The sequence below is a fragment of the Larus michahellis genome, chromosome 4, assembly GCF_964199755.1.
Source record: "Larus michahellis chromosome 4, bLarMic1.1, whole genome shotgun sequence".
Classification (NCBI taxonomy): domain Eukaryota; kingdom Metazoa; phylum Chordata; class Aves; order Charadriiformes; family Laridae; genus Larus; species Larus michahellis.
Genome location: NC_133899.1, coordinates 93,328,530 through 93,338,659, shown reverse-complemented (window position 1 = coordinate 93,338,659; position 10,130 = coordinate 93,328,530). Strand labels below are relative to the sequence as shown.

The window sequence follows — 10,130 nt, the reverse complement described above, 5'->3', positions numbered from 1 at the left end:
GGGCCGTGCTCCTGCGCGGGGAAAGGGCAGCGAGGTCTGTGCTTATTTCCCCTAGCCAGGGGCTGCACATAGAGCGTGGGGGCCCTGTACAACCTCAGCCCCACTCTGTTACCCTTCCAGTGGGGGTAGGAGGGAACAGAAGACGCAGAAGTGCCTGTGGAAGGGCCCGGTTCCGTCCCTCGGTCGTACCCGAGGCCAGGTGACACCGGCGTCTGTCCACGTTACACTGCCCCGGCAGCCGGAATCCAAACACCGACACCGGCAGGAATCCCCTCAGGGCAGATCCTGGGAAGTCAGAGGCACAACCAGCCCTTTGTTGGTGGGAGGCTGCACCCGCGAAGGCGAGGTGAACGCAGCACAACTGGGTGCTACGGAGCAGCCAGGAAATGGAATGACCAAATGTTTCTGTGCTTAATCTGCGTGAATCAAACACCCGCCCATTTGTCCTGCCAGATTTGCTTGGCATAATGGAACGTGCTCATCACGTGTGACCAGGAGTGACAAACATTCCGAGCTCTATCTACCCTGGTAATGACGAACGCATACCAAGCAAAACCCCTTTCCGTATGCGTACAAATAAAAGCACAATTTTTTCCTGGTATTTACACCCGCCCTACCCAAAGGTCTGGCAACAGAACACCTGACAGGTTATAAAGGAAATATCGCAAAGCGGAAATTTTTTTTACCTGAACGTAGGTGGTACGGCAGACGGGGTCACACACCTTAACTTCAAATCGCAGCCTCCGCGCTTTACCTTCCTTCCTTCTCGTGGTGCTCACTACAAACAAAACAACTACAGAATATTAGCACAACTGGAGGCAGCAGAGACCCAGGGTGTAGATTCGGGAGACGCTAGGGAAGCCAGCGGAAGGTGTTCCTACCCCGAGGCGTCCGACCCCACCGCAGACCACCACCCCTCAGCTACAGCCTGACAACCCGTTGTGATGCTGCGCCATAAAACCGCATCCCTGGCCCGATCCACGCAGAAAACGGCCCTCGAAACTGGCTCTGATGAAGGTGTTAATTAGGTGGCGGCTGCCACGTTTCTGCCTGTCCCCACAGCACGGTACGAGTTTGGGACAGTCTGCTGGGCCACGCAGGGTAAAGCAGCCTCCTCCCCCAGCTCTACAAAACAGTGGGGCTCATACATATGTGTGTGTGTATATATATATAAATAAATATATGTTATAAAACGTGGTGAATCCTAACCATCGCCTAGATGAAAAACAAGAGTCAGCAGAGAGTGACAATGCTTGCTGATATTCAGCAAAGGGGTAAATATACACATACGATAACGAACATGAATTTTGGAGCTCATCTCAGAGCACCGCCCGATGGCTTGCCGAGTCCTGGCCGGATGTCAGTCCCTGCCGGGGCTCAGCCGGCACCAACCTGGACCCGCACCCTCAGAAGGGCAGGACAGCGCTGCTTGAGTTTTCCAGTTTAAGATAAAATTGTCCACGAACTTCTGTCTGATTAGCCGGGCAGATGCTGGGGTGCTTCTGCTGCTGACCCCCCCACTCTGTGATGAATGTAGGAGAAGGACGACGAAATCTGCAAGCTTCAGACAACTCCTTCGTCTTGGATATTTCCAGGCTTTGAATGGGAACTGTCATTTATGCTGGTGACCCTGATTCCCTGACAGCTGCTCTCCATGCGGAGCCGGTACAAAGACCCACAGTGAATCGGGCCCTGACCTCGGAGAGTTTCTCTGATCTGGAGCTCCTTTCCAAACCATTCCCACTCTCTGGAGAAGCCAGGGCACGGCAGAGCGAAGCCATTGATGACATTTGCCAGACATAAGATTGCTGGAGCTTTTAATTACGAGGCCCAGCCCTCCTCAAACAGGACGAGCAAGTTGGATGAAAACGGCATGAAAAATTTAGAGGAAGACATATTTTGAGGAGCTCGGTTTGGGTGTTGTTTACTCTGCGAGGAAGAAGCCTTTGTTCTCCAGCCATCACAGGGGTGTCTGCCGCCAACCTGATCTAAAAGGCTGATCCCGAGAGGCAAGTTGGCCTCCTGGGATTTCAGACTCGGAGATACTCTGCGAGATAGGGCGTTACTGGTCCACGGCTAGTTTGTGTTCCTCAGCAGGCAGAAAGGGCGTACAGACCAAAACCCAGCTGAAGCGCTGCAGTCCCCCAGCGACCACCGTTTTTGTCACAGCTCCGAGCGGCGGCCGAAGGAGGGAGGCTGAGGACGCGCGTGGGGTTCCACACCTGGGAGCCCCCGCCGCGCAGCAGGGTAACTCCCCTCCGGCCGGCCGCCTCTGCCCCGCTTCGACCAGCCTCGGCGGTTGCAGGGAGGATGCAATAAGCTCAGTTGTGGTTTTCTTCCCTGCCCAGGGGAAAAGTTCCCTCCTCTGCTCAGCAGTTAGAGATTTCCTCCGGGGCGCAGCACCCCACGGTAGCCCGCTGCGCCTTTCTCCATCGTGAATGCGGAGCCGAAGCTGCCAGACAGCACGCAGTCCGTGCCTTAAACATTAAATGGCTTCCCAAACAGAATCCTTCCAAATCCCAGTTTGCGTCCCAGGAAAGCCAGCCCAGACCCAGTGGCAGATGCTGCATTTCAGGGGCAGGGATGTCCTGTGCCAAACCTTTCAGCTGGCAAGGCTCGCCGGGCTCCGGCACAGCTGACGTTCCCACCGCGTTCCCCTTCGGTTGCACCGCTGCCCCTTCCCCTGCCCGACGTTATTGCTGGCATTCCCTAAACACCGCTTCTCCCAGGGCTGGCCGCATTGTCACAGTGCATCCTGTGCTGAGATCCCCCCGGGGACCTCACCGACAGCGCGGCAAGGAGGATGACGGGGCGCTGGGCGGGTGCCTCACGCCGAGTATCGGCTCACGTTCCCCCGCGGTGGAAGAGGTCGTTCCCCTGTCAAAACCGAGCTGCCGAAATCGTAACTGTCACGCGGGGAACTGGCTCTCCTGCTGCCCGTCGCTCACCCGGCGGCATTCCTCCCGCGACACCTCACCCGAGGCGGTTCCGCTGCCCGGCGTCTGGACGCGGGCCAGGCAGCAAGCCGGGCCCTAGCCCCCATAGTGGGGAAAACCAAGAAAAACCATGGCAGCAGGGAACTCGACGAGCGCCGAGCTGAGGAAGCCGAGCTTCCTCCAGACCTGTGTCCCGTGGTGGAAGCGTTTTCCTATTTCGTTTGCTGGTGTCTACGGGAGCTGCGGCTATTCCTGCAACGGGGCTGGTGACGGCGGGGGACTTTCTTGCATGTACATGCCGTGGGTTCAACACACCGTGGGGAGGCCGGTGATGCACACACACTTTAATAAAACGCTCTGAAAAGCCCCAGTTTTTGGAGAGGACTGGCTAACCAGACGGATGCCACGCTGCCACGGACACGGCTGGAAGACCCATGCATTCAGATGGTATTTTCTAACTTAACGATCAGCTCATGAGCTGATCCCATCGTTCTAAAAAACGTTAAATCTTGAGACAAATGAAACCAGCCGTGCTTTGAAGGCAGTAAGTCTGCCCACACAAGAGAGCGTTTCCCAGAGTTCAGGGTCCCTCCGGGTCCCCAAGCTCAGGGCCGAGCTGGCAGCACGGCAGACCCCAAGCGCAGCACAAACATCCTCCCCGCAGTCTGGCAAGAGAAACTCAGGAGCGGCCTTGCCAATCTTTTAAAATTTCCCTCCGGATTTTCAAGAGCAAGAGAAGAACAACAAAAGACTACGTGAGGAGACTCGGGGTTTCTAAAGAAACCCTTCCCAGGGAGCACGGGAACGACGCTCAGCACCAGGCAGGGGCTGAACCTCGAGTCCTACCTCCGCTACCCCAGCAAGAAGCAGCTCTCGCCGTCCCTGTGCCCCACCTGGGGCCCTGGAGAACAGGGGTCGGCGGTCTCGCTCCTGACACCACCGACTGCTTTACTGCAAGAGTGGTCAGGCACTGGGACAGCCTGCCCAGGGAGGGGGCTGAGTCGCCATCCCTAGAGGTGTTCAAGAAACATCTCGATGTGGCACTTCAGGGCATGCTCTAGTGGCAGAGATTGTAGGTTGTTTGGTTGGACTCAATGATCTCAAAGGTCCTTTCCAACCATGAAGATTCTGTGATCCTGTGACAGTAGAGCTCGGACATCCGCGGGGGAGGGCTGCCACAGCAGCATGGGAACGCTCCCTGCGATGGCCAAGAGGGTCCTGTGCAGTCTCCGTCTGCCCGAACGCCTGGGCACACGCCCGTGAATAACGAGGGGGTCCTGCACACGGTGGTCGCCCGAGCAGAGCCGAGAAGGAGCATCTCCTGCGAGGAGCAAGCCCATGCGATGCCCGTGGCCAGCGAGCCCTTTGCTCCCCTCCTGTGCCACCGCCGCTGCTGCACCTGGTTCCCCCCGCCAGTGGGTTCAGCAGTCACTCCCCTCTCCCCACCGTAGCCCCAGCTGTGCCGGGGGGGGAGCGTGGGGCCGAGACGTGTGGTTCTACCTCCCACCAGCTCACGGTGGAACTGGGGCAAAACAAGGGGCTTTATGGCCGCGTAACCCCAAGGAGCACAGTGCCTTTGGCGACCTGGAGAGAGAGCTTTTGCCCTCTCCCTCCACCTCACGGCACCTTTCCCCGCTGCACGGTCAGAGCAGAGAGGGCAGGCAGGAGCACAGCCGGAGGAAAACAACCCTCCAGCCAGCGCGGAGCTGGGAGCAGAGCACCGGGCTGCACAAAAGCTGCCTTGTTCCCCCACCAGACAGTCGGGGAGCGCGTCCCCTCCCTCACCGGCCACGGAAAACCCAGCTCCAAGCCCTCCTTTGCCACCCCTCGCCGCCTTCAAACCTCCCCCTCGGGTACAAAATGTTCTCGGGCCAAAGCAACCTGAAGTTTAACACGTCTCTCCCGGCCGTCGGTCCCCTTCCACCAGGAGCGGGCAAAGGGCCCCGCTGCCCCCGGCGCCTTGCGGGGATGCAGCCGGGTGGCTCCTAGTTATACAGTAACCTGTTGCTCCGGGTCCCAGCTCCACCTCTCGCTGCCTCCACATCCCTCCCCTCCTCTCTCCTCTGCCAAGAAACCTCTGTCACCTGCTCTCAGACAACCGGGGCGAGCGGCACCGGGACGAGAGGGCAGAGGGAAGCCAGCGGCACGGGGACCCCCAGGCTGGGGCAGCGGGTGGGCTCTGCCTCCCTCTCCCCTCCGTCCATCCCTCGGGCAGCAGCTCAGCGCCGCGCAGGGAGGCAGAGGGAGCTTGGCTGCCGGAGAATGGCAGCGGGATCTAATTAGGAGGGCACGGCTAATTGGGAGAGGACACACGGGAGCCGAGGGAACTGCGGGAGACAAGAGCGGCTTCTCAGCACCGGTAAGTCCCTCCTTGCAAACCCTAAAACTTCATACCCCCCCCTCCCCCCAAACATTTATCTATCTGCTTCAAAAGTCTGGTTGATTCAGTTGCGGAGGGAGCATGACCGGAGGGGGGGCTGCGGCTGGGATAACTGTCGGTGCACAGTTTTATGCGGTTGGGGGTTTTATTCAAAAGGGTGAAAAAAAGTAATTTTTCCAGCGTTACGTTTTCGGGGTTTGTTTCCCGTTCTTGCGTTTCCCCGCCGGGCCAGGTCCAGTAGGTGGCACTTTCCTGGCAGCAAAATATCTGTCTGGCACAGAACAGGGTGGGTTTTTTTTGTTGTTGTTGTTCCTAATGAAGTCTGGAGACAGTAGTTTTGAGCAGCTGTTCGCCTGCAAACCTCGGGGCTTCCTCTGTCCAGGGCGCGTGCGGGGAGAATTTGTGCTGTTCCCCACCAGGCACCTCGGGGAGCTGCTGCTCCCGCCGGGTGAGCTCCCCCCGCCCCTGACCTTGGCCGGATTCATCACGCTATTCCCAAACATCAACCTATTCCCAAGCGGAGGGAAGGCTCGCTCGGAGCTGCCCCGTTCCCTGGCGTGACAGCTCAGGCTCCCCGGGAGCTTTCGTCTGCGTTAACGCGCTGGAGCCCGGCTCTCCTCTCCCCTTTCACTTATTTGCCTGGAAAATACCAGTGCAAACTCCACCGAGGAGGAGGCTCAGGGACAAACAATTTGACTGACGTTATTTTTAAATGCTGGAAATAACTGTGAGACAACACGGTAGTAAAATAGAGTGATTGCCCTGCTGTAATTAGGACAATGGGGTGTAACGCTTGTGCTGCCGGGCTGCTCTGCAACGCTTCAGGAAGCCGGTGCTGTAACAGGGATCGGATCCGCCGGCGGTCGCTCATCCGAGAGCTCCGGTGCCGGGCTGCTTTGGTGGGATCTGCCCCTAAAAAAGGACTTTTTCTGAGTTAAAGAAATGCGAGCAACAGGCTCAGCCCCCAGCTGACGCACCGAAGCAGAGGCCCACGGGGGGTTGCACCCGCACGCAGGTGCATATTCCCGGCTCCGTTTAGTCGAGTGATGGAGTTTTCAGTTGATCAGGGAGGGCAGTTAGCCCTTCCCACACGGAAAGGGCAGCGGTATTGAACCAAGGAGCCCTTTAAGACGGGACTGTGAAGAGGGACTTGGGATCCGCTGTGGGAACGTGTCTGTGAGCGGCAAAGGTCACTGCGTCGCCCTGTTTAAAAGCGAGGCGTGAACTGGTGGCTGGGATAACACGCCTTGATTCCCCCTGTGGTCGGGCCTGGGTCGTGCCTGCTGCTGGTTTCTGCCGCGGAAGCCTTGGGAAGGGAGGCTGGATGAGGTGCTCTTTCTGAAGCGGCTGTTGGTGGAGTCCTGGGGAAGGGAGCAGCGGTGGGAGACGGGGGAGCGCGGCTGCTGTGCGCACACACGCACGCGCGCCCGTGATAAAGTGCTCGGCGTGATAAAGGCATTTGCCAAGAGAAGCTTTCAGTCCTTGGCTTTCTGCCCCTCTGCCGGTCGCCACCCAGCATCAGGGTGGGCAAAGACACCGAGACCGATGCGAGCAGCCCGGCCACCACACGCCACCAGCAGGAGATGTCTTCTGGGCCACGGGCTCCGTGTCACGGAGGCAGACAGACTCTCTCCTCCGGTGCCCACCTTTGTGGACTGCAAACAACTCACCCGTGACAAAACCTGGGCTGGACGTCCAGGGGAGGAGACCCTGCTGGGGCACGGCCTCGGGGCCAAAGCCGCCAGGTGTTTGTTAGCGTCTCAGCCTGGACGAGATGGCTTTGAATGTGCTGGAAAACAGAGTGCTTTCTGTCAGATCACGGGGTAATTCAGGCTGAAAGAGATTCAGAAGAGACTCTAACGCGCTGAGGGACGAGGGAGGTCTCAGTCCTCGTGGTGGACAAAGAAAGGAGCAGAACAGGGAGAACATATGGGTTGGCTTGTGTGGGCTTGAGAAACATCCATATAAAACAAGTCCGGGTGCAGAGCCTGAGCGCGTGGGGGAGCTTCGGAGTATTAAATTCCCAGAGTGCTGGCTCCTGCGGTGCTTTGGAGCTGTGTCTCCATCACAGTCTCTGCTCGCTCTCTCTCCTCCCTGCCACGGTCTCCCTCCAAGTGCTCGGTCAGGGCAGGTTGGTGGTTTTGATGAAGACTCAGTGGTTTCCTCCTGGCGCAGGGCTGAAGTCTGGCCTCACGTCTCCTCTACGTAGCAGCAGTCAGCAGAGCTGCTCTTAACTCCAGGGCAGATGTTAGCACACGGCCTTTAGCCTATGAGTTTGATGTGACTGGCAATAAAATAATGACCCTCTAAAAATACTCCAGAGTCTTACAAGCCTTCCCTAGCGCCACCCAAGCAGAAGTGCCAGGGAAAGTCCACGGACTTCCCGGAGTGACAGAGATGGTTTCCTGCACTGCGGTTAAAGCTTTATCAGCAGCAGGGTGTCCGCCCCGAGCGGCGGCACGCATGCAGCGCCGGGCAGATCTAGCAGCACTTGACTCTGCCAGCAAGGCCTCCTCAGCCACCCTGCTTTGGCCAAGGTCCAGCAGGTGCCCGTGAAAATACCCACCTGCCTGCCCAGGAGGTATTCAAACCTCCCACTCGGAGGGAGCGGAAGGGTGGTACCTTCGGAAACCCTCCCTGCTCATCCGACCGTGTTACAGAAGAGCCCTTGCACCATCAAAGAATGGTGCCAGGCACTGTACGACACCTGAGTGACGCAGAGTTCACGAGGGAGACGAGGTCCAAGGAGACCCAGGATCACCTTTCGGCTCCTGGACCTCCACCTGCCCACGCGACCGTGCGGCAGAGAGGAGCTGCGGGGATTTTCACGTAGCGGGGAGGCTGCGAACGGCAATTTTGTTTGCTTGCAGTGGGTTTGAAATGGCAGACTCAGGGAATAAGTATGCTGTTACCCATCCCTAAAATATTTAGTTCCCCTGCATCAAATCACTGGCAAGCGGGAGTGGAAGGAGGTGCCGGAGAGGGCCGATCCCACACACTGGTGTCGCTGGGCTGATCCCACACGGACGAGGACACCTCTGCGCACGAGGCGAGAGCTTGTCCCTTCCCGAGGCAGCGAGAGGCTTCCTTTCTCCTGGGCTGGGGACGGTGCCGCCCGCAAAACTTGAAATGCACGATGCTGGGGGGAGTTAAGCAAAAAAAGCCCCGGTGTATTTATTTCCTGGTAATGCAGATAAATCAGGAGGAATCGCAATTAAGAAGGGAGGGAAGGGTGTGTGGCTGAGCGCTGGACCGGTTTGGAGATCCTCCCCATTCACCTGCACTGCAATTCCCCAGGAGAGCCCAGCCCTTCTTCCCGTTCCCCAAAAGCTCCCAAGGGCGTTACTGCAACGTGCTCGCTGCCACCGAGGTCCCGCCGGGGGAGAAGACTAAAACCTTCCCCAGCCATGGGAGGGGGAAGCCAGAGGTGGGGAGTCACAGGCTCTGCCTGCTCGGCTGCCCCGGCACAGGGGCTGAAGCGGCCAGAGAAGCCACTTTGGCCGTGATTTGGTTTGAAGCGCCAAGCGAAGGCCGGCAGGTTCCTGCAGGCACGGTTGAACCAGGGGGACCCTCACGAGAGGCTGATGGCAGAGGCTGGGCTGCTCCATGGCAGATGGGGGACAAGGCGCAGCCGGGGCCTGCTCAGGGTGCTCCGTGCCCTTCCGTCCATCGCTGCCTACCGAGGAGGGTCACAAATCACGAGCATCCCTCACAAAGGGTTTTCCTTCCCCTGTGGAGATGGGCAAACGCGTCTCACGCGCCAGAAATCCTCGTCTCGGGTGCTATGGGCACCTTCCCACACCCAGACCACAGTTGGGTCTTCACCCACTGAGGCGTGAGCCCAACCCTTCGCTCTCCTTTCCCCCTCCCCAGTACGCTGCCGTGGCTCCTCCCAGGCAGTTCAGCGGGGATGGAGGAGCTGAGCGCTGCCGGGGAAACGGGCACCAAGAGCCAGGGCAGGAAGGGGCGGCAGAGGGGATTTTGTGCCAGCCCTGGCGGTCGTGGTGGCCAGATGTGGCACTAACGAGCCCTGGCGGCTCACAGGCCCCCAACCCAGCCTTGCCCTAGGTGAAGGCAGCTCCTTCAATGGCTGCTGGAGTAGTAACACTCCATGTTTGCTGGGCTGGGATCCTTGAACACCACCTTTTTTTGGATTCCACTTGGGGTACTGGCCCCCAAAAGCTTTTCATAACTCGAACTTGTTTGAATTTTGTTCTTCCTGCTTCCTTTTTCTTTTCCACCCCCCCCCGTGTCTTATCAGTCTCAGCCTGTCCAGATTTATATCCTACAAAGGTAAAGTGCAGACCATCTGAATGGCAATAAACCAAAGTTCAGCCACCCAGCAGTAATGCTCGCCGTCGCTGAGTGATTCAGAAAGTGAAGTACTGCCACTGGCAAGACGGCGATTAAGATCAAGTGAAAAGGCACAGTCCGAGTCAACATCACCCTCCCCCAGGCTGTTTACACGTAACTTTCCTCCCCCTGAAGATGACCAGAAGCGGGAACTATCTGGGAGCCGAGACAGTTCTAACCTCTTCGTGCGTTAGAGGTGTTGGCTGCCAGGAGAACCAGAGCTGCCACCCAAAGCCATGGCCCCCCTGGATTCCCGCACCAGCAAAAACAAAGCAACACCCAAACCCTGACCCACCTTGTTGTGGTGGACAACGCAACTGGCTTGTCCTACTCTGCCGCTCGCTCCTCGTCCCCTGACTCCTTTGGGGTGACTCCTCATCCCACCGCTGGAGACGGCTGGTGATGAGGAGGGCGCTGGTGGGTGCTGCCCTCGGTTCGGGTCTTGCTCACAGGTGGTCACA

At 58.3% G+C, this 10,130-nt stretch overlaps 2 protein-coding genes across 3 annotated transcripts in view; one reads left to right on the top strand and one right to left on the bottom strand.

Annotated features, from left to right (window-relative positions):
* Positions 1-164: 164 nt before the first annotated feature.
* The window catches only part of GATD1 (glutamine amidotransferase class 1 domain containing 1), a 106,994-nt gene continuing 97,028 nt past the window's right edge, over positions 165-10,130 (bottom strand). Inside the window, exons 10-11 of one of the 2 annotated variants that reach the window (XR_012586943.1) lie at positions 687-778; positions 165-285 (exon numbers count right to left, since the gene is read on the bottom strand). The gene's annotated coding sequence lies outside the window, so the exon portion shown is untranslated. Of the gene's footprint in view, positions 779-10,130 lie in introns of both variants that reach the window. The other variant, XR_012586942.1, reaches the window with a different exon arrangement.
* Positions 5,018-10,130, top strand: part of EPS8L2 (EPS8 signaling adaptor L2) — a 70,724-nt gene continuing 65,611 nt past the window's right edge. Inside the window, exon 1 of the mRNA XM_074586609.1 lies at positions 5,018-5,295. The gene's annotated coding sequence lies outside the window, so the exon portion shown is untranslated. The remainder of the gene's footprint in view (positions 5,296-10,130) is intronic.